This window comes from Copidosoma floridanum, unplaced genomic scaffold, assembly GCF_036245765.1.
Source record: "Copidosoma floridanum isolate Cflo_tuat_1 unplaced genomic scaffold, Cflo_Japanese_pri ptg000022l, whole genome shotgun sequence".
NCBI lineage: Eukaryota > Metazoa > Arthropoda > Insecta > Hymenoptera > Encyrtidae > Copidosoma > Copidosoma floridanum.
The window spans coordinates 2,825,820-2,850,143 of record NW_028321899.1 but is presented as its reverse complement, the minus strand read 5'-3'; the positions used below and the strand labels follow the sequence as shown (position 1 = coordinate 2,850,143).

At 35.6% G+C, this 24,324-nt stretch overlaps 1 protein-coding gene and 1 pseudogene across 1 annotated transcript in view; both read left to right on the top strand.

Annotated features, from left to right (window-relative positions):
• The window catches only part of LOC149374067 (low-density lipoprotein receptor-related protein 2-like), a 645,855-nt gene that overhangs the window by 360,687 nt on the left and 260,844 nt on the right, over window positions 1-24,324 (top strand). The gene's annotated exons all lie outside the window — the stretch shown is intronic.
• LOC149374068 (uncharacterized) lies at window positions 3,869-17,435 on the top strand (annotated as a pseudogene).

Sequence of the window (24,324 nt, the reverse complement as noted above, 5' to 3'; positions counted from 1 at the left end):
GAACATTAGAGTGAATCACAATATCATTTTTTAAATTTCGAATAGGCTTGTAGATTTTGGGAACCCTTTAGTTAAAAAATAAGCCTGTCGTATTTTTCAAATTTTTCTTAACACATTAATAAATAGTTAAAGTAGATTGTAAGAGGAAATTTTTAGAAAATGATTGTCAGTGTAAATATTTAGCAATATTTTAATTCAAGCTTAGTTCATGCGTGCAAACAATGCACGGATATTCGTTGAATTACTAGGAAAATGTATTGTAGTAGAACTACAGTAAGAAGTAAATTTCAATTCAGTGGCGAAAATTGAAAAAAAAATAAAGATACTAAATTTTTACATGTATTAAGTTACAACTTAATATATAACTCTATAAAGTAGTGGTTCAAGTTTTAACGTCATTTTATTTTTGGTTTATTAGTATTTGAAAAATATGGCAAAATTTGTTAAAATTATTAGTAAGTATTTATACGTTATTTTCTCCCATAATAGAGAAGAAAACCACAAATTAACTGCTAGCTTGATAAGAAAATTTATTTAAACCAATGTTTACATAGTAGATCTATGATATTTTACAGAAATTACGAAAAAATGTTGCATTTGCATTAAATGTGCGTCGGAAGACTTACAACTATTCATTTCGATGAAAGTAAAAAGGAGCATTAATAAGGTTATTTGTTAATTTTTAACAGTTTTACAGAAAGAAGTAATTACTTTATCCTACTTTGAGAATAATGGCTTTTTTTCCATCCCCCAATATATCTTTTATTCAAAAATTTTAGGCATGATTTTCCGTGACTTTCTACACCTTGACATATGTATCATTTTCAATCTTCGTGTGCTATTGTTATCTATGTCATGTTTTCATAATCACGGATCCCTCCTTAATATCTTAAGACATTTGGTTGGACTGACTAATCACTGTTATTTTGCTCAAAGATGGTACCATGTATCTTTTTTTTTCAAAGATCACCATTATCAAAGAATGCTTAGCCTACTCATTTATTATCCAATTATCATAAATGTATAACTAAAGTATCCTATGTTGCACGTAATGTAATTCTATGATAAGTTATCTTACATTTTATACTTAACTATATCTATTACGAGTTTAAAGTAATTAAATGGATTAAATGTAGGGTACTAGCATGTAAAAATTTTTTTTACATAATTTTTTACAACGAACAGATAAAATTCTCGAAGGTTTGAGAGATCTTCGGTTTCTAACTTAATACTATTGAAAAAAAAATTTATTTTCAAATAATAAAAAATTTAGCTATACATCTTGCCTTATGCATTTTCCTGAGAGCTAGTATTAAAGTACAAGATTTTAGATTTAATCTTAGGAAGACTGATACATAGTTACATAACTCATAATAATCGTCTTTTGACTGCTGGACTGTCAACTTTTCCTTAATACACACTTCCATTTGATTTTAAATAGAAAATAAGATTTTAACAGTTTTTTGAGCAGAACTGATGGTACAGTAGTCTCCTCAAGGTAAAGCTTAGTACTGTCAAGACTCACTAGCTAATAGCTGGCTCAACTAGAGTATATCTTGAAAGAGTCTCTACCCTTGTGTCCCTATTCTAGCATTACCCTTCCAATTCAAAGGTATGCAGGTAACCAAAGCCTACCTCACGGCTCATGTGTAACCCTTGTACCTCCTTCCCTATGATGTGTGATAGGCTAGTGGGCTGATACAATGAGGCTTTTGCTCGTCGCTTTCAACCATACATACAATAACTTTATATTTTCTGAGCTTCTTTTTCATACAATTACAGGTATAAGGAATCTGTAAGAAAAATTGACTGCTGTTGACAAAACTTTTGACCTACGAAAGGACCTACGAAGATAGTAGTTATTATCAAATAAGAATTTCAAGGAGTTGCAACAGATGTTTTTTGAAAAAAAGTCTCTCAAAATGTTATAAGCTTTTTGAGAGCTTTCATGCTAGTAATGTTGTAAAGAAAACTGAAGATGACTATTCTCCTAATAAGATAGTAATGGTTTAACAAAAAACACCTGTAGCTGTAAGTGAAAAGTCTTATACTAACTATTATCATGAAAAAATAGAGGTGTAAGAGATATAAGTTGAGATATCTGGTTGAAAGAATTTCTGTTGTACATTGTGTTTTTTGTACGGCAGAGATGGAAAACATTAATTTCCTAATCATCCATAGAGCTTTATAATAGAATAGTGTACGTATAATATCATCCACTTGCTAGCTACATCTAGGTAAAAAAATAATATATTTGCTTGTCAATTGTAATGCTGGATTAAATTTATATGCAGCAGACGTATGCACTAGAATAAACCCAGAAGTAGCCATTTAATCACGAGTTAGCCAGTAATTTTATGTATACCATCAGTGCAGCAATTACAACAATACCAAGAAGTCTATGAAAAGGCTAAATTGTTTGCAATATCCTACTTCGCTTTTATTCAATACCACTTCTTTAGATGTACCTACAAAAAGCTTATTAAATAAAAACTGCATTAGTTATATGATACAAGCTGAGCTAAGGTACCTAAATAGAAAATATTAAAAAGAAGCTCAGAGAGAAAAAGAAAAAAAAATTCTAAACTCACTGTCAAAATTACAGTTAATGCAAACAAATAATTTGCATACATACGATACTTTTGAAGTAGCTCTCCACACAAATATCATCACAGATATCAAGTTTCATTCAAACAAATCAAGTTTGTAAATAAGTATGTACAATAATTTTCTTGCTTAGAAGTTAATAATAATCATTGGTCGAAATTGGAGTGACATCTGTTAAGCACTCTAAAAGTGAAACTTGGCATCAAAGAAGGATTATCCAGATTATGAGATCAAAACACGGCACTAAAAAGTTGATAAGTGGATAAACTAGGCCTATACCAGCACAAGCCGAATCCAGTACGCTTTCCCCTCCTGTTTACGCAGGCGGTTGGACAGCCGTAATTCTACACGAAGCTCTAGTAGTTGTTCACTACTTTTATCTCCCCAGTGAGCTTGTAGAAGCTTGTGGGAGCGTTGTTTTGTGTATATGGATGAGAGTCTCAACCTTACGCTTATATCCATCAGGTATGACGAATAAGTGTTACTTTTTTAAGGTAATATTTGCACACATCAACATGCTTATCTACATATGTGTATATTTAAAGTTTTTGTAGAATATACACATATGGGTAATTCTATTGTAACTTGCTCAGATCCACTTAACAATTGTTTAACAAGAAGTAGGTTAAAAAAGATTTTTTGCATGATATTCCTACTGTACACAACATCAGTAACAAATATCTAAGGGGATGCAACTACAAGATTAACTAGGGGTAAAGTACCCAACTACTGTGGGTGACCCAACTATTGTGGATTCACAACAAATATAGAAATTTAATATTTTTCTTCATGCAAATCCTACTTAATATTTTTTACGGTCTTAGCAAACGATAATGTTTATTAATGAAAAGAATTGATGTATATCTACAAGTTATTACTTATCGAAAACTTATATTTGATATCACGATATCTGAAAACCTAACATTTTTACGATTTTAAGACTCTCACGTGACTGTAGGAAATAGGCAATTATTTGTGTGTATAGTGAAAATACCGATACTGTTAATAGTAACAAGTAAATTAAATATTGTGTCGTAAGAAAATCATATTATATTTTCATTTTCATTTATTTATTATTAATAAATTAGGCCCGTAGTAATAGGATCTTCTTTATCATGTATTTATCCAACTACTGCGGGATTCAGACGTGAAGTATCCTAACCCTAAATGTACATTGTTTACATCTGCATACCTACGGCTTTATGCTTGTATGTTCACAACACTGTTTTTCTTTAAAGATTAGTTGAATTATTTTTCAAACATGGGAAAAGTTGCAAGCGAGGTAAGCAAGAGGAAAAATAAAACAAAGAGAATGCAAGAAAACATTTCGCTGGCTGTGGAAAAAGTAAGGGCATTTGTTGTGACTGTAGCCTCAGTTTTCAGAAAGTATGGAATTCCTGAGTCAACGCTGCAAGCCGAAAAGAAGAATAAGTATGTCAATAAAAAGCCTGGACCATCAACAGTTCTCAGTATTAAAGAGAGAAAAGAGATCGTTCGATAGATAATTGAATTTTATAAGCGGGGTTTTTCTATAACCAAAATTCAGTTGGTTAACAGTAGTCAAATGCTTTGCATTGAAATGAAAAAACAGACTCATTTTACCGACGCCATGCCAGGCAAAAAATGGTGGGCTTTATTTATGTTAAGACACCCAGAAATAAGTGAAAGAGTTTGTAAAAACGTCACTCTGAACAGATCATTCGTCTCAGAGAAAAGTTTGCAAATGTCGTTTGACAACGTTAAGAGTTATCTTGAAAAAAATAATCTCAAGTCTATTGAACCCGAAAGAATATTTAACTACGACAAAACAGGTATACATAGTTTTTATACTTGGTACACATTTAACATATCATTATTTTATATAATGCAAACCATAGTTTATTTTCTTCAGAAATGCCCCTTAATCCCAGGCCAAAATCAGTACTCGCACCAAAAGGTGCAAAAGATGTTTACAACATAGTAGGAAATGAAGAGAAGAAAAATATTTCTGTGTTGATAACAGGAAATGCTGCTGGCCAGCTCGCACCAACTTTTAATTTATTTAAAGGTAAACGTTTACCTAAAAATGCAGTTGAAGTGGCACCCGCTAAATTTTCATTGGGGTACAGTATGCATGGCTGGATGCTGGCTAGTACTTTTTTTGAATATATTGCTAACAAGTTTGAGCCATGGCTAACTAAAACAAACATTCAGTGGCCAGTGATATTGTATATTGATGGCCTATATCACATTTAACTTTCAAACTCAGTAAGTTTTGTTCGGCGCACCAAATTGTCTTGATAGCATTGCATGCAAATTCCGCGCACATCATGCAGCCACTTGACGTGTCTTTTTTCAAGTCACTGAAGAATAAGTGGAAAGATATTAACAAAAAAACTTGTAAAGATTTACAAAGCTTAGGTAATTTGAGAATAATTTTAACAAATAACTGCTTGAGCAGCTTTTCCAAAAATTTTTTATTTACTTATGATCTGTGTTTTTAGCAACAACCAAGGCACAATTTCCCCCTTACTCAAGAGAACCTTAGACTCACTTAATCTGATAACGACTACTCCTACATGATTCCTGTAATAAATGGGTTCCTAAAATTTTTCAGTTTCAAGAAGTAATGATGAAAAATGACTGTGAGAGTTTTCAAATTGAGTTAATAATGAATAATGGTTCGAGCGACAAATTAAATGGTCCAGACAACTCTTCTCTTGTACTAACCAACGATGCAACTGTAATTATATCTTTGACAGAGAATACAACTTTATATTCCGATAATTTAATCTCACCATTAAATACATTATCTGTAGCTGCAACGACAACTGTGAGAAACCGTAGAGATGAGTACGAGAATAAAAGTAGTAATACAGTCCCGTTTGTCAGTTTTAAAAGAAATTATTGACTGTATCACCCAATATGTATTGCATACTCTTGTACCAAGTCATAGTGGCAATGTGAGAGATTTTTTACCATGGCCAACAAATACCTCAAAAAAATCGAAAAAATCTACTTCAAAAATACAAATGCTATACATTGTATCTAAAGATGAGTGGCAACAAATACGTGAACAAAAAGAAAATGAAAAACTTGTACATCATAAGGAAGTTGTCCTAAAAAAGAAAATTAAAATTGAAAAGGCAGAGGCAAATCAATTAACGAAAGCAGGTAATTAACGTGAAAGAGAAGAGCAAATACTTCTAAAGGAAAATCGGTGATTGGAAAAAAAAATACCAAAATTAAAAAAAAAAAAAAAATAATATTAAAGCTATTGACGAAAAATGGGAAAAACTCCGAAGTATTATACTTAAAAGGCAAAGAAAACAAGCTATCGAACAACAAATATTAGATCTACAGAAAGAAAAAAAAAAAATGGAATAAATTCTCAGTCCATTAACGTCTTACAGATTTGGTTAAACTGTACAGTAAAAAATAATTTAATATTTAATACTTAATATATAAGAATCGCAAACAAACAAAATTTTTTATCACTTATTGGTTGCTAAAAAATTATTTTTTACATGGAGGAGTTGAGTGCTCTCTTAAGTTTAATTTTAAGTCAACTCGCGGAACTTCATGTGATTCTGGTAAGTTAGTAGCTATGGCTTGCGCATAACGTAACCTCCTAATGTATCTTGCTAAGCCCACAGTAATTGAGTGGCAGTAATGGGATATCCCGCAATAATTGGTTCGCAGTAATAGGGAATAGTCCGCAATAATAGGAGTCATACATTTTTTTTAAACACGTATATTAACAACAACTAACTGTACATTTAGTTGAAAAAAGATTATATTCCCGTTGAATATGTCCATTAGTATTGGACAAAATTTATAGCAGTCGTTTTTTTTTGTTACACAATTTTTTTTGACAATTTAAAGTCATGAGCAGATTTGAGCTCGCTGTGATTGAGTACTTTTACCCCCAGTCAAAAGTTATATAAAATCTTATTGTAACACTGCTTCTTGACATGACACGAAAAGAGGCGCCGACGCAGCGTAAGCAAATCTCGATCGCGTTCGTCACCATTGTCCCTCTCAACTCTTGGGTTTCTGTTTCTGAAAAAGGGGGATTGGCGTGGGAGTTCTCCCGTTTTACGGGAAGAACTATTAATTTACACACAACAAATACCTTTCACTGTTTCTTTTATTAAACACTTAACACTAATACACAGTCTCCCTCTCTTCAAAATACACGACACAATGCTTCACCTCGTCCTCTGGACGGCGCTACAGTGACTCCACCTCACAACCTGCGAGCCACGAGCGCACGTCCACCACGTCCTGGTGGTCTGGGACCCTGAGGGGCTCTTGCTCGTCCTCAACCCACACTACTACGCACACTCTCACACTCCGTCCCAATCTCTCACACTGCTATACACTCTCTCTCTCTCTCTCTATTTGACTACACACACACACTCTCTCTCTCTCTCTCTCTACTCTACTATCTACCCTAATACACGACAACACGCACGAAAAATGGTGGCCCTCCCATGCACCTCACGGTCTCTCGTACACCTCGTCTCGTCAACCCAACTCTCTCTCTCTCTCTCTCGTACTGTCTACGCTACAATCTCTCTCTCTCACACTGTCAACACTACACACTACTTCTCTTTCGCTCAATATTTCACTCTCTCTCTCTAGCCTCACCTCCTGGTCCAAACGTCCGCGAGTCCAACCCAGCGTGATGTTGTCCGGCGTCCTCGAGCGGGTCGTTCGTCCTGCGGCTTCACCCAAACTCTTCTCTCCCTCTCTCACTTCTCTTTCTTCTTCTTCTCTCAGCAGCCGTAGTCCTCAACCTGGAGACCTCATCGTCCTGGGAGAACACAGCAGCTTTTCGTCTCGCACACCCACTCCTCTTTCTTCTCTCAACACCCAACGCACCTTCTCGAAAACTCTCTCTCTCTCTCTCTCTCTCTCAACTCTCGCCACGAAAACCCGTCAAGTCACCAAAGCTCTTGCTGCTCGCGCTTAAGCGTGCAGCTCGAGGCTCTACTCCCGACTGACTCACGATCTCTTGCTCAAGCAATGGCTGCCGCCACTGCTGCCACCACGTATCTCCTCTAGCAGTCACTCTCATACTTATCAGCTGCTGTGTCTCAGCAGTCACGTTCACACTTTCCTTGTCCTTTTCTGCTGGTGCTGCTGTCTCTGCATCTCAACTGTTTGTCCGTTGGCGTCCTCGTCCCCTCCTCTCAGCGTGTATACAGCTCCCGAAAAACAAACAGTTCGGAGAAGCGTCAAATTAATGCCCTTTGTATACACGTGGCATCAGCGAGAGCATTTTGGAATATAGAGGCCATTTTGCCTCGATACATTATAAAAGTTAGTTTTCATCGATTTTTTAATAATTGTGTCTCTTTTTCAGTCGTGTAGTTAAGCTCCTTTTACAGTCTAAGTATTTGTACTGAGCTCAAATAAAAGCTGCAACCAAGACCTCTCGATTAAAATAATCTTTTTTTGATTTAGTGCCTCCATTTAAAAGTAACAGCTGTTTCAATTAGATTGTAAATATCGCTAATAATGTGATTTTCGCCAAAATTCACTATTTTTCATGAAATCACTATAACTTTTTATAAGGGGCATACAATTTAAAGATTTTCGTTTTAATCATTAGAACTATGTTTTTTTTTTTATTTGAGCCCAGATAAAGCCACCTTATAGAGGGCACCACTTTGCTACCAACATTGAAAGCAGCACACTGTTTTTGCATTTATGTAGCGAAAAGAGACCAATTGGACGAAGCCCCGAGACACTTGTCTCGTCTTTTAGCCCAACAGAGATAAAAAAAAAGTTTCGCTAGAATTGATTGCTCTAAAACGAAAAAAAACGGCAGTTGGAGGTGAGGTACGGTCGGAATGAAAATGTTCGGAATGGAATTTTTAAAGTTTATAGTGCTCGTATGACTCATAGACGTATTATAGTGACTTGTCCACTCATACTTAATTTACTAGCCTTAAATGTAATAAAATACTATAGTTTGTGTACCTACATACGTACACTGAGTGGTTGTTCTATGGGAGGTCAGAATGGAATAAAATGTTTGTATGCACGAAATATGCGAATAGAAGAGCTTGGCTACTTGAGACGTAACAACTTCTGGTACTAGTCTCGTGAGGATTTGTTAATTTCAGTCCTATACTTTGAAAAGTAATCATAGGTTAGCATTTCTAATCTAAAAAGTTACTTGTTTAAACTGATTTTTGTTTAAACCGTTATTATGGTGTTAATATGCGGACAAAACGTATGCAGTAAAAACTCACTCGTCTTTGTCAATTCTTGGTGGAGCTCAGGTACAAATCCTATCCTCAAAAGCTAAAGTATATAATGCTTACACATCCAAGTGGAAAATAAGCCTTTTTTTAACCACTGAAAGTTTTTATGAGTGAAATCGAGTTATGGACATGGGTTGGAATGGAAGATTCGACATTTAAATGATCGAGTATCTCAATTGAGACATTAATTAACTGGTATACGCAATATGTCAAGTAAAGGTGAAAAAATTTAACACAATTTGACGTCTTTAAGGTTTTGGATTTCATTATGGCGTGCAAGTGCGAGTACCAGACACAATCTGAGCAAATTACGGCAGAATCCCCCATATGCACATCGTACATAAGCGTATATACGTACGATGTATATATATATATATATATATATATATATATATATATATATATATATATATATATATATATATATTTATAAACATTTCCAATTTAAAAATGTATAAGATATCATAAAAATAGGTAGAACAAAAGTGAGAGATGTAGCACAGTAACTTCAGATTAAGACGTTCTGGATTTCATTTCAGTTATTAGTGCATGCATAAATCTTTAATGGGTGGACTGTCTATGTACAACAAACATGTATGCAGCAAAGTAACAACAACAGTAGTTTGAGTTACCTTGTTTGTGGACGGAGAGGCCCTGAGTTTGAATGTAAGTACCAGCCTATGTATACGTTTTTTTATAGGTAAGCTGTTTATGGACAGGAAAAATAGAATTAGCAAAATAACAGAAGTAGCAGCAGCAGTAGCATCAGTAGAAAGAGTTATCTTGTATTACCTGTCTACGTGTAACTAGAAGACCCAACGAAACACTTACCGGTAGGGTACATCAGCAGGCTAGCTATCTTTCAATTATAATTAAAATTTCTCAGCCACATGCTCTTTTACTTGGGGTTTTACCAATACTTCTACAATAATAATAATAATATTTATTACTACAAGTGAATATATTTTTGAAAAAATGCAAACACGAATTGGAAAAAGAAAGTTGTGAATTAATAGGAATTAATTACATTTAAGCTGACCTAATCAATTTAATTTCTGTCACTATTTGTTTTTTCATATGAAAAATGTTAATTTTCACATAATTTTAACAAATTTTAAATTTCATAAAATACTTTGACAAAGTTTTTGTTCTTCTTTCTGTTGATAAAAGTTCAGGTGGTGATGATCGAATCCGATAACTAGTGTTACATTTGGAGTTAATACGTATTATATTATAACTAAAAGCTATGCGTCTGTCAAATTCAGATAAGACGTACTGTAAATATAAAGCAAGCTCATATGACAAGAGAAGCTGATACGTCACTTATGTATGCGAGTGTGTGTATTGGCTTTAAGGTGAATGCTTCATAATATGCTGACATAGAATACGGTCAGCCTCGTTGTAGAAATGCATGTATGTATGAATGCATAAATCGTATTGTACGTATAAATAAATAGTTACTTGCTTATTAATTCCTGAATCTTAATAATGTATACTAATTTAAAATTTGTAATTCACACATTACTTCATTGTATTGAACATTGATTGCAAAATCCCCAGAAGGATTAATTTTAAAATTTATAAACAAACTGTCACAATTAAACTTATACTTGGCATTCTTATACTGCTGATGCGAGCTAGAACTAACGCAGTCTGTAAGAACATCGCTTATTGGTTGACCTAATTCAACCAAAGACCTCATTTACTCGCTCTGATGCTATAACGCACCATCAAGAGCAAAAATTGCTCTTTTTACGTCTGTTACCTGTCCTCTAAAGTTTTAGTTTACTTTTGACTCTCACGACTTGTAAGTACCTTATACACGTAAGGCATAACGTGTTGGCTGAGGCAACTCGAGTGCGTTTTGAGAACATCAAAAGTATCGGACTACGCTAAAGAGCGAGATACAGCAAACGAGGCCTGCCGAAAGTGGTTTCGGCGATGGCAGAGAAACCAGAAATTGCAACATCCTACTGGCCACGAACTCGTTCCTGTAGTTAAAGGAAACACTGAAGGTTACAGCATCAAGCATTAGGGACCTCCAAAGCAGCAGTAACAACAATCAGTGTTATACGTAAGTTATTTATCAGTAATATGATTAACGCCAAACATTGTTAAAGTGATGCTACTAAATTATATTTAAAAGAAAGAATTAATATTTAACTGCTTTAATAAAGAAATACATTAATTAAAATTACTCACATTATTTAAATGAAGATTATAATTCAATTTAAAAGAACGAATAAAGCTCACGAGTTGAATCCTAAGAGACCCACGAATGACACTTAAATAAAACAGTTAAGACCATACTCGAAACAATTCTGGTCATAACACTAGTATGCTGCTCGTCAAACTTCTCCGTACATGAAATAGTGGAGCTGAACAGCATTATTAACAGCAGAGCTGTATTTTGTAATATAGAGCTAACTATCGACGATGTTGCTGTTAATACTGCTAGATGTTTTACCAGTGACAACGTAAGCGGTCATGCTACGTGTTGAAGTCCTCTATAATCGAAGAAGTAGAATTCAACTGTGTTGACGTTGAAAATGGTCCACCCAATAATAATAGTGATATAGGTTGAAAGGGTAATTTTTTCCAAAAGAAGTCACTGAAGTTGTTGGCATCGGATTGTTAATATCTTACGAATTTATTCAGCTCTTCTGCAATTGGTGGCGATGGGAAACGGCAGTCAGAGATGAGTGGTCTCACATTCTTAGAGTTATCTTGTGGTGATGGTGATGGATGGTCAGCGACCAATCGTCCTGCATCCTGAGAGTTGGCTGTTTATGAAGACTCGAACAACTGCTTGTAGGCTTCCATTTTTCATGTCTCAATAAGCATAAGAGGTACTTGGTATGAATTCATGGCAATTTATGGATAAATAAAAGTCCAAAAGACTGGCACCTTGTATAAATAGGCAGTCAAACAGCTACACCGAAAAATTATAGTATTATAAAAAGATAAAATTATGACTGCTTTTATCACTCTTCTGTAAATGCAAATAGTATTATATATGTAAAAACTTATGGAAAGGGGAAAAGTGTGTTTTGTATCCCTTAGACTATCCCTGATCAGAAATTCATAAGTAGGGGAAATTGCATTTCAAATTTTAAAAGCCCCACCTTACACATACATGTGTATGTACGCAAGTTAGTCATACGCTTGATTTTCTTCGAGTGGAAAAATTAATTTGGTAACTTCTACAACAGTATTCAGAAAACTAACAAGTCTGAAAAAGAAAGACAGCAGATAAGGGGCTTCATTTGTCAAGGAAGAAAGGAATATCAACGGTAGTCAAGACAAAAGCAGCAGGAGAAAAACAGCTCTCAAGTGATTCATAAATTTAGCGCACCATAGGTGATAAGAGCTTAAAGGTTGAAAAGTGCCTCTATTTTCAAATCATAAGACTCTTTTCTATTTTTCTCTCACACAATTAACTGAATCGGTATTCATAAAGCTATTTCTACTTTTCCTATACTCCCTCGACTAAAACTGTTTTTCTGAAAAACTTTTCGCGGGAAATAATATCTACTTTTTTTCATACTTGCTAAACTAAAACTATCTTTTTAAAAACCTTTTTACGGCTAAATTATTTCTTTTTATTCTCAAACTTGGTCGACTAAGACTTATTCTCAAAAAACTTTTTGTAGTGAGAATATTTTTCACATTTCTGGCTGACACATTTTACTTACCCTATTAAAATTTTTCTCAATCCAAATTTTTTTTCTCATAGTTTATAACATGTATCTACATACTTTTGACGCAAGCTCTCTTTTATAAGTTATTTCTATTCTTTCTCGTACTCGCTCGGTTAGGACTATATTTCTGGAAAACTTTTCGGATTGAAATTTTTTTTTTCTTGCCTAAAACATTTTACTTTACCAACTAAAATTATCTTCTATCGAACTCCAAATTTTTCTCTTATTGCTTATTCTATCCGACTTCATACGTTTAACACAAACAGATTATTATAAGTTATTTCCAGTTTTCCTTATACGCACTTGACTTAAACTCTCTTTCGGAAAAATTTCTCGAGTGAAAATATCTTTTCGTGGTACATTCACCATTTATTTATTTTCATTGTCAAACTAAAAATTACGTCTTCCTTACATTATTGATACCATTTATTACGTACATTTAATTTAAATAGCCTTTTAAAATTTTTTGTTTGTTTTTGCAAACTTAGATAATTTTTTTCATTTTATCTTGACTTTCATTCTTATACTGGCAACAACCTTTACTAAGAAAATGAGTTAGGATTTTGGGATTTATAGCAATGACAATAAGCAGTATCAAGTAATGTGCCGTAAAGTTGCAAGAAGGACTACAGTATCCTACGAGACATGCACAGCAGCAAAGGTAAGTTATCTAAGTTACAATGATGGCTTTCATTTTTTCTTACTACATTATATTATTAAAGTTCCTTTTTACTTCTTGCTGTATTTCCTAGTGTATATTATAACGTTTTTTTAAATAGAAAAAGCATTTATTTAACAATTTATAGTATATTTGGTTAGCATTGCTTACATAGTGTTTGCTAACATATTCTATATTTTTTTTTCTTTTTTTTTTTACACCATTATGATAGTAAAAATAATATTAAAAAATCATTTTGAAAAATCTTAGCTACCAGAAAAACTCATCAAGGCCAACACATCAATCAAGAGAAGTTGTTAAATGTTAAAAAAAGGTACTTTTTAGTATTTTTTAGTTTTTCCAATTTAATTGGCTCATGATGTAAGATCAATTTTAAACTCATCAATTTTTGTTACGGTGCATATGCCAGATTTATTTAAAGATGTCTTTGACCAAGCCTGCAAGAATTTTATCTTAGTATCATGACCAGTATTGCTGTTTTAATGAGATGGCTCTCTATGTTGGATCCTTGATAAAAAGAAACATGAAGAAGAAAATGAAGCAACTTATCAGAATTCAACTCAATCGGAGAAAAAGTCAACTAAGGTAGTATCTGCAGCGATAAAAGTAGGATGTGAACCTTTAACAGAGCCTTCAATAGAAAAATTAGAAGTAGGGGACATACCCTTACCATCAGCTATGTCATGGACCGAGTGGATGGAGCTATTCAGGCAAACACCACCACCTTCTCCATTGTCAACACCACTATGACTACAGCCAACCCTGACAGTGCCATTGCCATTATTACCACCAGCTCTGACGCTGCCATAACTATTAAAAGAAAATGAACCATTATCACCAACATTTGAAGTAAAATCAGAATTATTATTGCAGCAGCAGCATCCACTTTTGCCTATTTGAGCATTGCCTGAAAAGATCTAGAAATGGCTAGAAGAAGGTAAAAATGAGCTAGAATCCAGACTATGGATTCTACTCAAACAGCTGGCATTAAAAACAAGAGCTGGCGAAATCATCAAAATGATAAAGGCCCTATTCAAAATTCCTGAAAAAATAAAAAAAAAAATAGAAGAAAAGCGTTAAACTGTTAAAGTAAAAATGGATGCAGAAGAAAAAAAGACTAAATTTTGAAAACTAAGAAAATAATACAACTGTAAAAAAAAAACAGTTTAACAATGTACATAATTTTTGTAACTTTATCAGTATAGTAAAAATATACGTAAGAATGTAACTATTATTGAACGTAATAAATACTTTTTAATATTATAACACCAAGTCTCTTACTTTAACACAATGTTCAACTTACTTCTAAGTAATAAAAAAACTTTTATCTATCCCCCGACACACATACATGCATAAACAAAACATACAGTGATGAGCACATGGCTTATATTTATCGATGCGTCTCATCCTGATCAAAATTCAATCACTGCTACAAAGCTCACAAGATTTAGCCAAGGTAGACTGCCATGATTGGACCAGCATTAAATTTTTGGAAAATGTACACGTACGTACAATCATGATCGTAGTAAATATGAGATATGACTGGTCATGCTGACGCAGTTACCTTGATCTCCCAGATTAAGCAACATCTGGCGCGGTTAGTACTTGGATAAGTGACCGTTCGAGTCTCGCCGTTTCGCCTATGCTTATATGCTGTTGATCCTTTTCAAAGGTTGGATATTAACAAAAGCCGAGCTTAGACCAACGTAGGTTACCTTGGATGCCAAGGTAGGCTCAAGTTATCCTCAAGCTTACATTTCTGTTAGGGATTAATATGAAAGAGGTCCCTTCCACCCTTCACCAGGTCTGAAGTTAACTTTTTCTCACTTTTTTTTACACGCACACACCCCATATCGCGTGCATACACGTTTATCCCCTCCACTATCTATATGTGCTGTTTTGATGAACTCTGAGGATATTCAAGAAAGCTTTTACCAGTAAAGCAGCTCATTTTAATGAACTCAATTCATTACAAAGTCAATTCCTTCTGCAAATCATCGCTACTGTACAGCATTTCAAGGATTAAGCGACCTGCCTATGGTAATCATACCAATAAGCTGTTGAAAATAAGTGAGTGTTATACAAGTTAAAAGATTGTTGGATTGCAATCTTGAAATACTGAAATATTCTAAAACTTTTGTTTAGGAATGTCAATTAACAATTTCTGAGAAACAAAAATTTTAGTCAGCTGTGGTTCAACTTAAAACTACCATACAATTTCTTTATGTTCATTTGGAAATAGTAGAGGCAGCAAAAATATTTATCAATGAACCTCAAGTTTTTGTGTCAGACAGTGGGCAAGAAGTAACAGCAGCAGTCAAAATATTCGAAAATAAACCTGCAATTTTTACATCCGAAACTAAGCAAAAACCAGGCCTTGCAATAAGTGTCTTAGGTAAAGGTGTGGCAAATGTGGGCTCTGCAACAAGCGCTTAAGACGAGACAAAAGCGATAATAGCTCAAGTTTCTCTGAATGATGAGTCGGTAAATTCAAATGACGTTGATAGTTTATTCAAAAATCTTATAAAGACAGCTTTGATCATAAATTTAAAGCATCTTGATCTGAATAATTTCTTAAGGACGCTAAACATTAGTTTATAAAATAGATGCATCAATCTCTAAGTGAATATAAAGCACAAAAAGTAACTACAGTGTTAGCAGCTAAATATATTATAGTGAAAGATTATGTTGAAAATGTAGATTTAAAATACTTTAATACGAAATGACAAGCTTTTTTCTAAACAACATATTTAAATAAGGGGTTTGATGTGAATATACAATAATCAATAGAAAAAAATGTAAATGATTTTAGTGACAAGGAATCAGGCTGGTCCTTACACTCAATTTTGAATTGAGTTGTGAACATTAATAAACTAAATTCCATGCGAGGTAGTTCTTTTAAAGACTTACCAGATAATATGAAAAACACAAATACTTGCGTAAACGTAGTGAACAGAGACCCTGTGTGTTTTAAATGGGCTATTCTGTCATCAATACATCTAAGAAAGAGAAATTTAAGTAGTGTTTCAAATTATTTTCAGTATATAAACAAATGGAACTTTGATGGTATTAATTTTCCTGTTAACACAAGTTAATTAACAAGAGAATCCAAACGAAGTATGAGTGAATTTATTTTTCTTAAAGAAGAGGAATAATGTGTACAATATCTTTCCCAGTCTTTCGACAATCAATAAAAAAGAGGTCAATGTGAATTATTTTTTAAAAGCTGCTATGTAGATCATGAAGAAGATAATAATATCAATAAAAGAAACAATTATCTATACAATGAATACAAATATCATGACGTTTTGATAAAAAATTGTCTGGCTTGGTATGTAAACAATTATCCAAACGTGGACATGCAGTACTTGTATGTGATCGTTGCTTTTACTATTTTTCGTCAAAACAAAAGTTACAAATGCATCAAGTTGATTACAAAAATTTTAAATAAGTGTTAAATTATATTGCCTAATAGAAATTAGAAAGATGATGTACTACAATTTAAAAATTTTACGTATAAAAACAGAGTACCTCTCGTTGTATGTGCAAACTTTGAGTATTTGCTAGAACCTACGAAGAGCAGTCGTACCTATCAAAGTCACAAGGCATTTAGTATTAATTATTTTTTTAAGTGCTCTTAAGATCATAGCAAATCAAAATATAAAAGTTATAGGGAAAGTGCCAAAAGAAATGAAGAATACCTGCTACATGTTTTGTTCGTTCTCTCCATCTCCTTGCTCTAAAATTAAAAGAATTGTACAAAAATCCTATAAACATGATAAATTTGAGATTTAAGAAACAATTTTAATATGAGAAAGCTTCTCTGTATCACATGTGCAACCATCCATTCAGTTTAGATGATACACAAGTTAGGGATCATTGTTATCTCATTAGGCTCGCTCCAGGTACGTCGGCCGTCTGTGCAGCCGCCCAATTTGACGTGGCTCCGCCTTGGCACAACCAGTGACCACTCTGCTACAGCGGTTCTGGGAGATGGAGGATCTTCCTCAGGCTCACCGCCACTCAGATGAGGACATCGAGTGCGAGCGTGCGTTCGCAGACCACCGACGCGCCACGGACGGACGGTACATCGTGCGCCTTCTGCTGAAGGGCAGTAGTTCGCTTCTTTTTGGCGACAGTCTTCAGAGCGCCAAGACCTCCTTGGCAGCCCTGCAACGTCGGCTTCGGTGAAGCCCCGACATGGCTGTGGAGTACAGTTGATTCATGGCTGACTATCTCGCGATGGGCCACATGCGCCTGCTCACCAGCGCTGAGCTTGCAGCTACAGCTGGGCCCGTCAACTGCATCCATCATCATGGCATCTGGCAGCACGACGATTGCGGGCGCAAGCTCCGAGTAGTCTTCAACGCGTCCAACCCGACTTCCAGTGGCCACAGCTTGAATGACGTCCTCCACGCTGAACCCAGACTCCAAGCCGCGCTCCAATCGGTGCTCATGCCCTGGCGGCGGCACCGCCTCGCCTTTGGCAGCGACATCCGCATGATGTTCCGGCAGATTTGGATCGACTACCGTGACGTCGACCTGCAGCGGATTGTCTGGGCTGCCAATCCCGGCCAGCCTCCAACCCACTACCAGCTGCTCACTGTGACTTACGGCGAGTCGTGCTCGCCTTACCTGTCGCTGCGTACCCTCCAACAGCTATGCCAGGACGAAGGCCACAATTAGCCCGAAGCTGTGTCAGCCGCGCTGTGTGACCGCTACGCCGACGACTTTCTCTCCAGGGCCGACGACGTCACCGCGGCTCGGCGCCTCCGCGACCAGCTGAGCGGGCTCATGAAGGCCCGGCGGCTTTCCCCTGCGGAAGTAAGTGGCCGATATCCGCGAGCTGCTCGACGATCTGCCTGAAGACGTCCGCTTACGTCCAACCTGGGAGCAGCCCAGCGCTGAAGGCCTCGTCAGCGAGCTCAGGGTCAAGTGGGATCTACCGTCGGACTGCTTTCAGTTGACGCCTCCACCACTCCAGCCGCAGAGCACAAAGCGGACGATGCTCACGGCGCTCGCGGGTCTGTTTGACCCATGCGGCTGGCTCGCGCCAATCGTGTTGAATGCCAAGCTCTTGCTCCAGGATCTCTGGCACGCTAGACTGGGCTGGGAGGAGCCTGCGCCGATTTCAATGACTCCCCGATGGGCGACATTTACCGCCGAGCTCCAGGCCATCTCCACCTTCACCTTGCCACGCTAAATCGGAGTCGGGCCTTCTTCCAAGCTTCACCTGCACGGCTTTTCGGACGCCAGTTGCCGCGCGATGGCAGCCGTCATCTACTCTTGCCTCGCGCCCGGGGCTGGGCCGGCGCTCTGCCACATTCTTCTGGCTCGGACCAAGCTCTCGCCGATTCGCTCGCTCAAGCCGGCGCCAGAGACAACCGCGTGCATGACGATTCTCTCTCACCGATCAAGGAATTGCTTGGAAGTCCATTCCACCAGGCGCTCTTCACTTCAGTGGCTTGTGGAAGGCCGCCGTCAAGTCAACCAAAACCCACCTCTCGCGCGTCATGGGGTCACGCCATCTCACCTACGAAGAATTTTCCACGGTGCTCGTTGGCATCGAGATGGTCTTAAATAGCCGACTACTGACACTGCTATCTGGAGACACTGGAGATCTCAATGTTTTCACCCCAGGGCATTTCCTCGTCGGTGGCCCTCTCAACTCCATCGGTCTGCCCAGCCCCCCTGCAGAGAGCTGGGATGCGCTCACCCACTGGGAGCTCGTTCGGGGGGTCCCCGCCCAGTTTTGGTTCCGCTGGAGCCATGAATACCTCATCACACTCCAACAGCGGTCAAAACGGACTACTCCTCGCCGGAACTTCATCGTCGGCGATGTGGTTGTCCTCCTCGACGCTACACTTCTGCAGTTTAGTGGCCGATGGCCGATCGGCTGTGTCATCAGCGTCCACCCGGGAGCCGACAGCTTTGTCCGCGCTGCTACCCTCAAGACGGCGACTGGCATGTACGAGTGATCCATCACCAAGATGGTCTTGCTGCCTGTGTTGGCACCTCCCGCGGCTCCACCACATCCAGAAGACTCCCCGACCAACCCCGGTTTGGCGGGTGGCACGTACTTCTTCGATCCAGGATCGAGGCGGGCGGATTGTTTGGTTTCGCGCCCGAGCGTGACAGCCGAGTGAGGCGCTGCGTGCACTTCCGCCATGCTCACGGGCTTCCGCCTTGCCGGGAGCTGCCTCTGCGTTCGGACACTTGAGCACCGCTCTCTCCAAGACGACCAGACGCCTGTCCTGCTCACACTCACGACGCCTCTCACGCTGTAATCAACCCTCTTGTAAACCATTGAATAAAGTAGTTTACTCTCACCCGACGTGTTTCACTAAACACCCCTACCAATGATGAAGAAGATAACTATGCTATAAATCTTTGGGATACTTTCAACTTACAATTGCTTCGGCAGTTTTCTGACTTATATTCAAAGACCAATGTGCTACAAATTATAATATTTGAAAACTTTTGAACTAGTTGTCTTGAGGCATATTAATTAGATCAAGCTCATTCTTACACAATGCCTGGCCTAACATGTGATGCAGTGTAAAAATTTACAGAAATAAGTCACATGTGCTAAATATGAGGATCTTTTTATATACAATTACATACATACAAACATACATTCATAGAATCACAGGTAAAATTAGAACTGTTGTCTTAGAGCTGACATGGTTATGTTTATTAAGTGATAAATATCTTATGTACTATGATGTTCATAATTTATATGGATGGGCTATAAAAAAACCATTGCCTTATTCAGGATTTAAATTGATTTAAAATGTTAGTCCAGTTAGTATTTTCAACGTGGCAGATGATGAAAAAACAGGTAACTTACTTAAAGTGGATCTTGACAATCCGACTCTTAATGATGCTTATAAGGATTTCCTTTGTGTGCTGAGCTCATCGCACCTTCAGCGTTCAAGCAAATAAACTGATTACTAGACTATATAATACACAACAATATGTGATTTAGTATTGTGCACTCAAACAAGCTGTTAGCCATGGTCTTGGAAGAAAATTTTAAGGTTTACGAATAAATGAAAGTCCATGGTTAAAAAAATGTATAGACTTTTACAGCAAAAAGCGTAAAAATGCAAGAAATAACTTCGAGAAAATGTTTTACAAGTTTTTTAATAATGCTGTACATAGAAAAACGATAAATAATAAGCGTAAGCGTATCGATGTTTAAACGTATAAAATATTGCCAGGTAGCCAACGTCGGGGCAGGGTCTTACCTAAAAATATTTATTTAACGTAGAAATTGTTAAATGTATACTGCAAAAAATTGATCATTCCTCTTACAAGATATGTCGTCAATTTATTCGTATAAAATATTACCAGGTAGCCAACGTCGGGGCAGGGTCTTACCTGTAAATATTTATTTACCGAAGAAATTGTTAAATGTGTACTGCAAAAAATTGATCATTCCTCTTACAAGGTATGTCGTCAATGTATTCGTATAAAATATTGGCAGGTAGCCAACGTCGGGGCAGGGTCTTACCTAAAAATATTTATTTAACGTAGAAATTGTAAAATGTAAACTGCAAAAAATTGATCATTCCTCTTACAAGATATGTCGTCAATTTATTCGTATAAAATATTACCAGGTAGCCAACGTCGGGGCAGGGTCTTACCTGTAAATATTTATTTACCGAAGAAATTGTTAAATATGTACTGCAAAAAATTGATCATTCCTCTTACAAGGTATGTCGTCAATGTATCCGTATAAAATATTGGCAGGTAGCCAACGTCGGGGCAGGGTCTTACCTGAAAATATTTATTTAACGAAGAAATTGTAAGATGTATACTGCGAAAAATTGATCATTCCTCTTACAAGGTATGTCGTCAATGTATCCGTATAAAATATTGGCAGGTAGCCAACGTCATGGCAGGGTCTTATCTGAAAATATTTATTTAACGAAGAAAGTGTAAAATGTATACTGCAAAAAATTGATCATTCCTATTACATGGTATGTCGTTAATGTATTCGTATAAAATATTGCCAGGTAGTCAACGTCGGGAGAAGGTCCTATCTGAAAATATTTATTTATCAAAGAAATTGTAAAATGTATACTGCAAAAAATTGATCATCCCTCTTACAAGGTATGTCGTCAATGTATCTGTGTAAAATATTTCTAGGTACCCATGTCGTTGTGTGGCTTAGACTCATTTAAGACACTCGTATATTAATTTTATTATGATTTTATAAAAAACCTATTTGCAGATCAACGTAAACTCTTATATACAGACACTGACAGTCGTCTACATGAAATGACATATGAGAATAGATACAATGTGATGCATGAAAGCATCATAAAATTCGAAACACGTGACTATCCTATCAATAATGATCTTAACATGCCTCGTAGTAATAAAAAAATTCTTTGCCTTATAAAAGATGAGTACAATGGAAAAGTCATATTGAAATTCGTAGGATTGAGAACAAAAATGTATGGTGTAAGAATTTAAGACCAAATGCCATTGAAAAAAGCGAAGGGTGTAAACAGCTGTGTAGTTAAGGCCATGATATACTTTGATGATTACATCAAGTGCTTATGTAAAAATACTCGTATAACTCAAGAGCAAAAAAGTTACTAATCATGGCATCATCAGCTCTTTAGAAAAAAAAAAAAAAAAAAAAATGCTCTAAGTGCGCATCATGACAAACGCTATTTTATTATTATAGCATAGTGAAGAGAGATTAGTAAAACAAGTTTAAAAGCTAGAAAGGCTAGCTGTATATAAGAAAGTGTTACAGTCAGCAAAGGTTATTGCACTCTTAGTCAGAGGTTCAAATTAGACTGGACTTAAAAGACAATAGAAGTCCCTATGGTTATTAGTAGCCAGTTTTTACAACGTTAGATCGAGTAAAAAGCCTCGAGTTGTCACAGGTTAATATAACAATTTTTTTAAAACTTTTTTCTTTGAACAAAAATTTCTAAAAAAAAAAATTGAGAAGCGTAAATAACAATTATGCATGAAAAGTTTCACAGATGGATCTTGCAGAACTTAATAAAATGGATAACAAAGGTTTTCTGCCAACGAAGAAAATTTCTGAGATGATTTCACATAAATAAAATATGGTGATCAAACTGAGGAAAGTCAATACACGATTTAGGTCAAACGTAGTAGCTAATTCGGCTGATGATTTAAAAATATTTTTACCGTATAAAATATGCGTAGCTGTGTATGATAATGATGACTTTTATGATGAATTGCTGAATGCTATTGATGAGTTTAGATTATTTTTACTGAACAACGGAAAACATAATAAATTTTTTTTTTTTTACTGAAAATGAGTGAATAAAATGACAATTTCTTTGAAATTTGAAGCAATTATGTCTTGAATACACGTCCAATTATATTGAGTAAGGTTTGTTCCTAATACAATATTCAACTCTTTACATACCGTTACAAAATCTTCACTAACGTTTTTTTTTTTAATTACAAAAAATTTATTTCCTTAGTTTATTTTATGCACCACATCAAAAACATTTTTCACTTATTATAGAAAATTAAAAAAATTTTTTTTATAATTTCCTCTTTGTAATCCTACTATTGCAAGTGTTGTTGATTGTTAAAATCTAACCACTTGACAAGAACTGGCCGTTCACGTCTTCGAAGAACTTTTTCCACCAGGTAAATATCAGAATTTTTTGTTTTTGGAAGTTCCTGTGCGTAAGAACCTTCATGGATAGCAGCGTTGTGCATGGTGGCATCATATTAGCCGTGAAATTCAAAATAACAAGAAGGTAAAGGAAGTTAATTTTGAGAAACAATTCAACTAAGGCATTTAAAAATCGTAAAGAGCCTAAATAAACGTCATTATAGTAATACAATAATTTTTAAGTCATTATTTAAACAACTGTCAAATTAATGTAACCTCAGATACATGAATATTATTTGAATATTTTAATCAGTTTGGACCTTGCAGACTTACAATTAGTTCCGAAAATGATTATTGATCATGATAATAACAAAAAGTATGATTTATTCTGTAACAAATTCACATTGTATTGTATGATTTAATGCTGATATAAAACACGTACTGGAGAGTTTGCACATATAAATATAAATATATATATATATATATATATATATATATGGGGCATTCTTTTTAATATTTACCCCACCTGCTGTCCAAAAATGAAAGCAGCTAAAAAATTATAATAAAACTTTATTTTGTAGCTTTAAACCTGTAGTTTGAGATAACGAGTGGCTCTTTCCGAAAGTAAAAAATGGCGACTGATGGCATGACTCTGACTGTCGATCAAGACCGCAAAAAATGTTAAAATAAGCAAATATCTTGAAATCTTATCATATTACAAGCCAAAAAAATGTGTAAATATTTTTTTCTTTGGTTGTTTTAGTAAAGTTAAGCATATGCGTTTTAGTGTAAGGTCATATTTTGGTTCTAACCTTAAAAAAACTGCTCTTAATCGTATTTTTCTTCTTTAAATGCTCCATGTAGCCATTGAGACAAGCACAAAAATATTTCTTTCATGCAAACTACCTTAAATAAACCTTAATTTAATAAAGTCATCAGTCTGTGAAAAAACAAAATCTGTCCATAACCTATATAAACAGTCATTAACGTCTATTTTGCTAGTATAAACTTTAATTATCGTACTAAGATAAGTCACACTATGAATTTCGTATGAGATGAACTGTGAAAATTAAAACAGTAAGAATTTTAACAAGACACATTAACGAATAATACTTATCAAATATTGTACACCCGTACTCTAGAGATCCTTTAAGCTTTTTTACAGGATCTTTCGGAATTTGTACTAGAGTAATGTTTTCTTTACTTAAAAATGGTTACATGGTAAATTGTAACTTGATGTAAACAATACTCAATTTATAAAAATTAAAAATTTCCAATAGGATTATATTGCTATTAAAATCAAAGTACTATAGTTTAATTCAATTAAAGTACTTATTTGTGCTCATTAGATGCTACAATTTTTACTCAATACATAGATTCTAAGCTTACATTATTCAATCGTTTACTAAAAACAATAGGGCTTCATCAAGAATTCATTTATATTAAGTATTACGACTT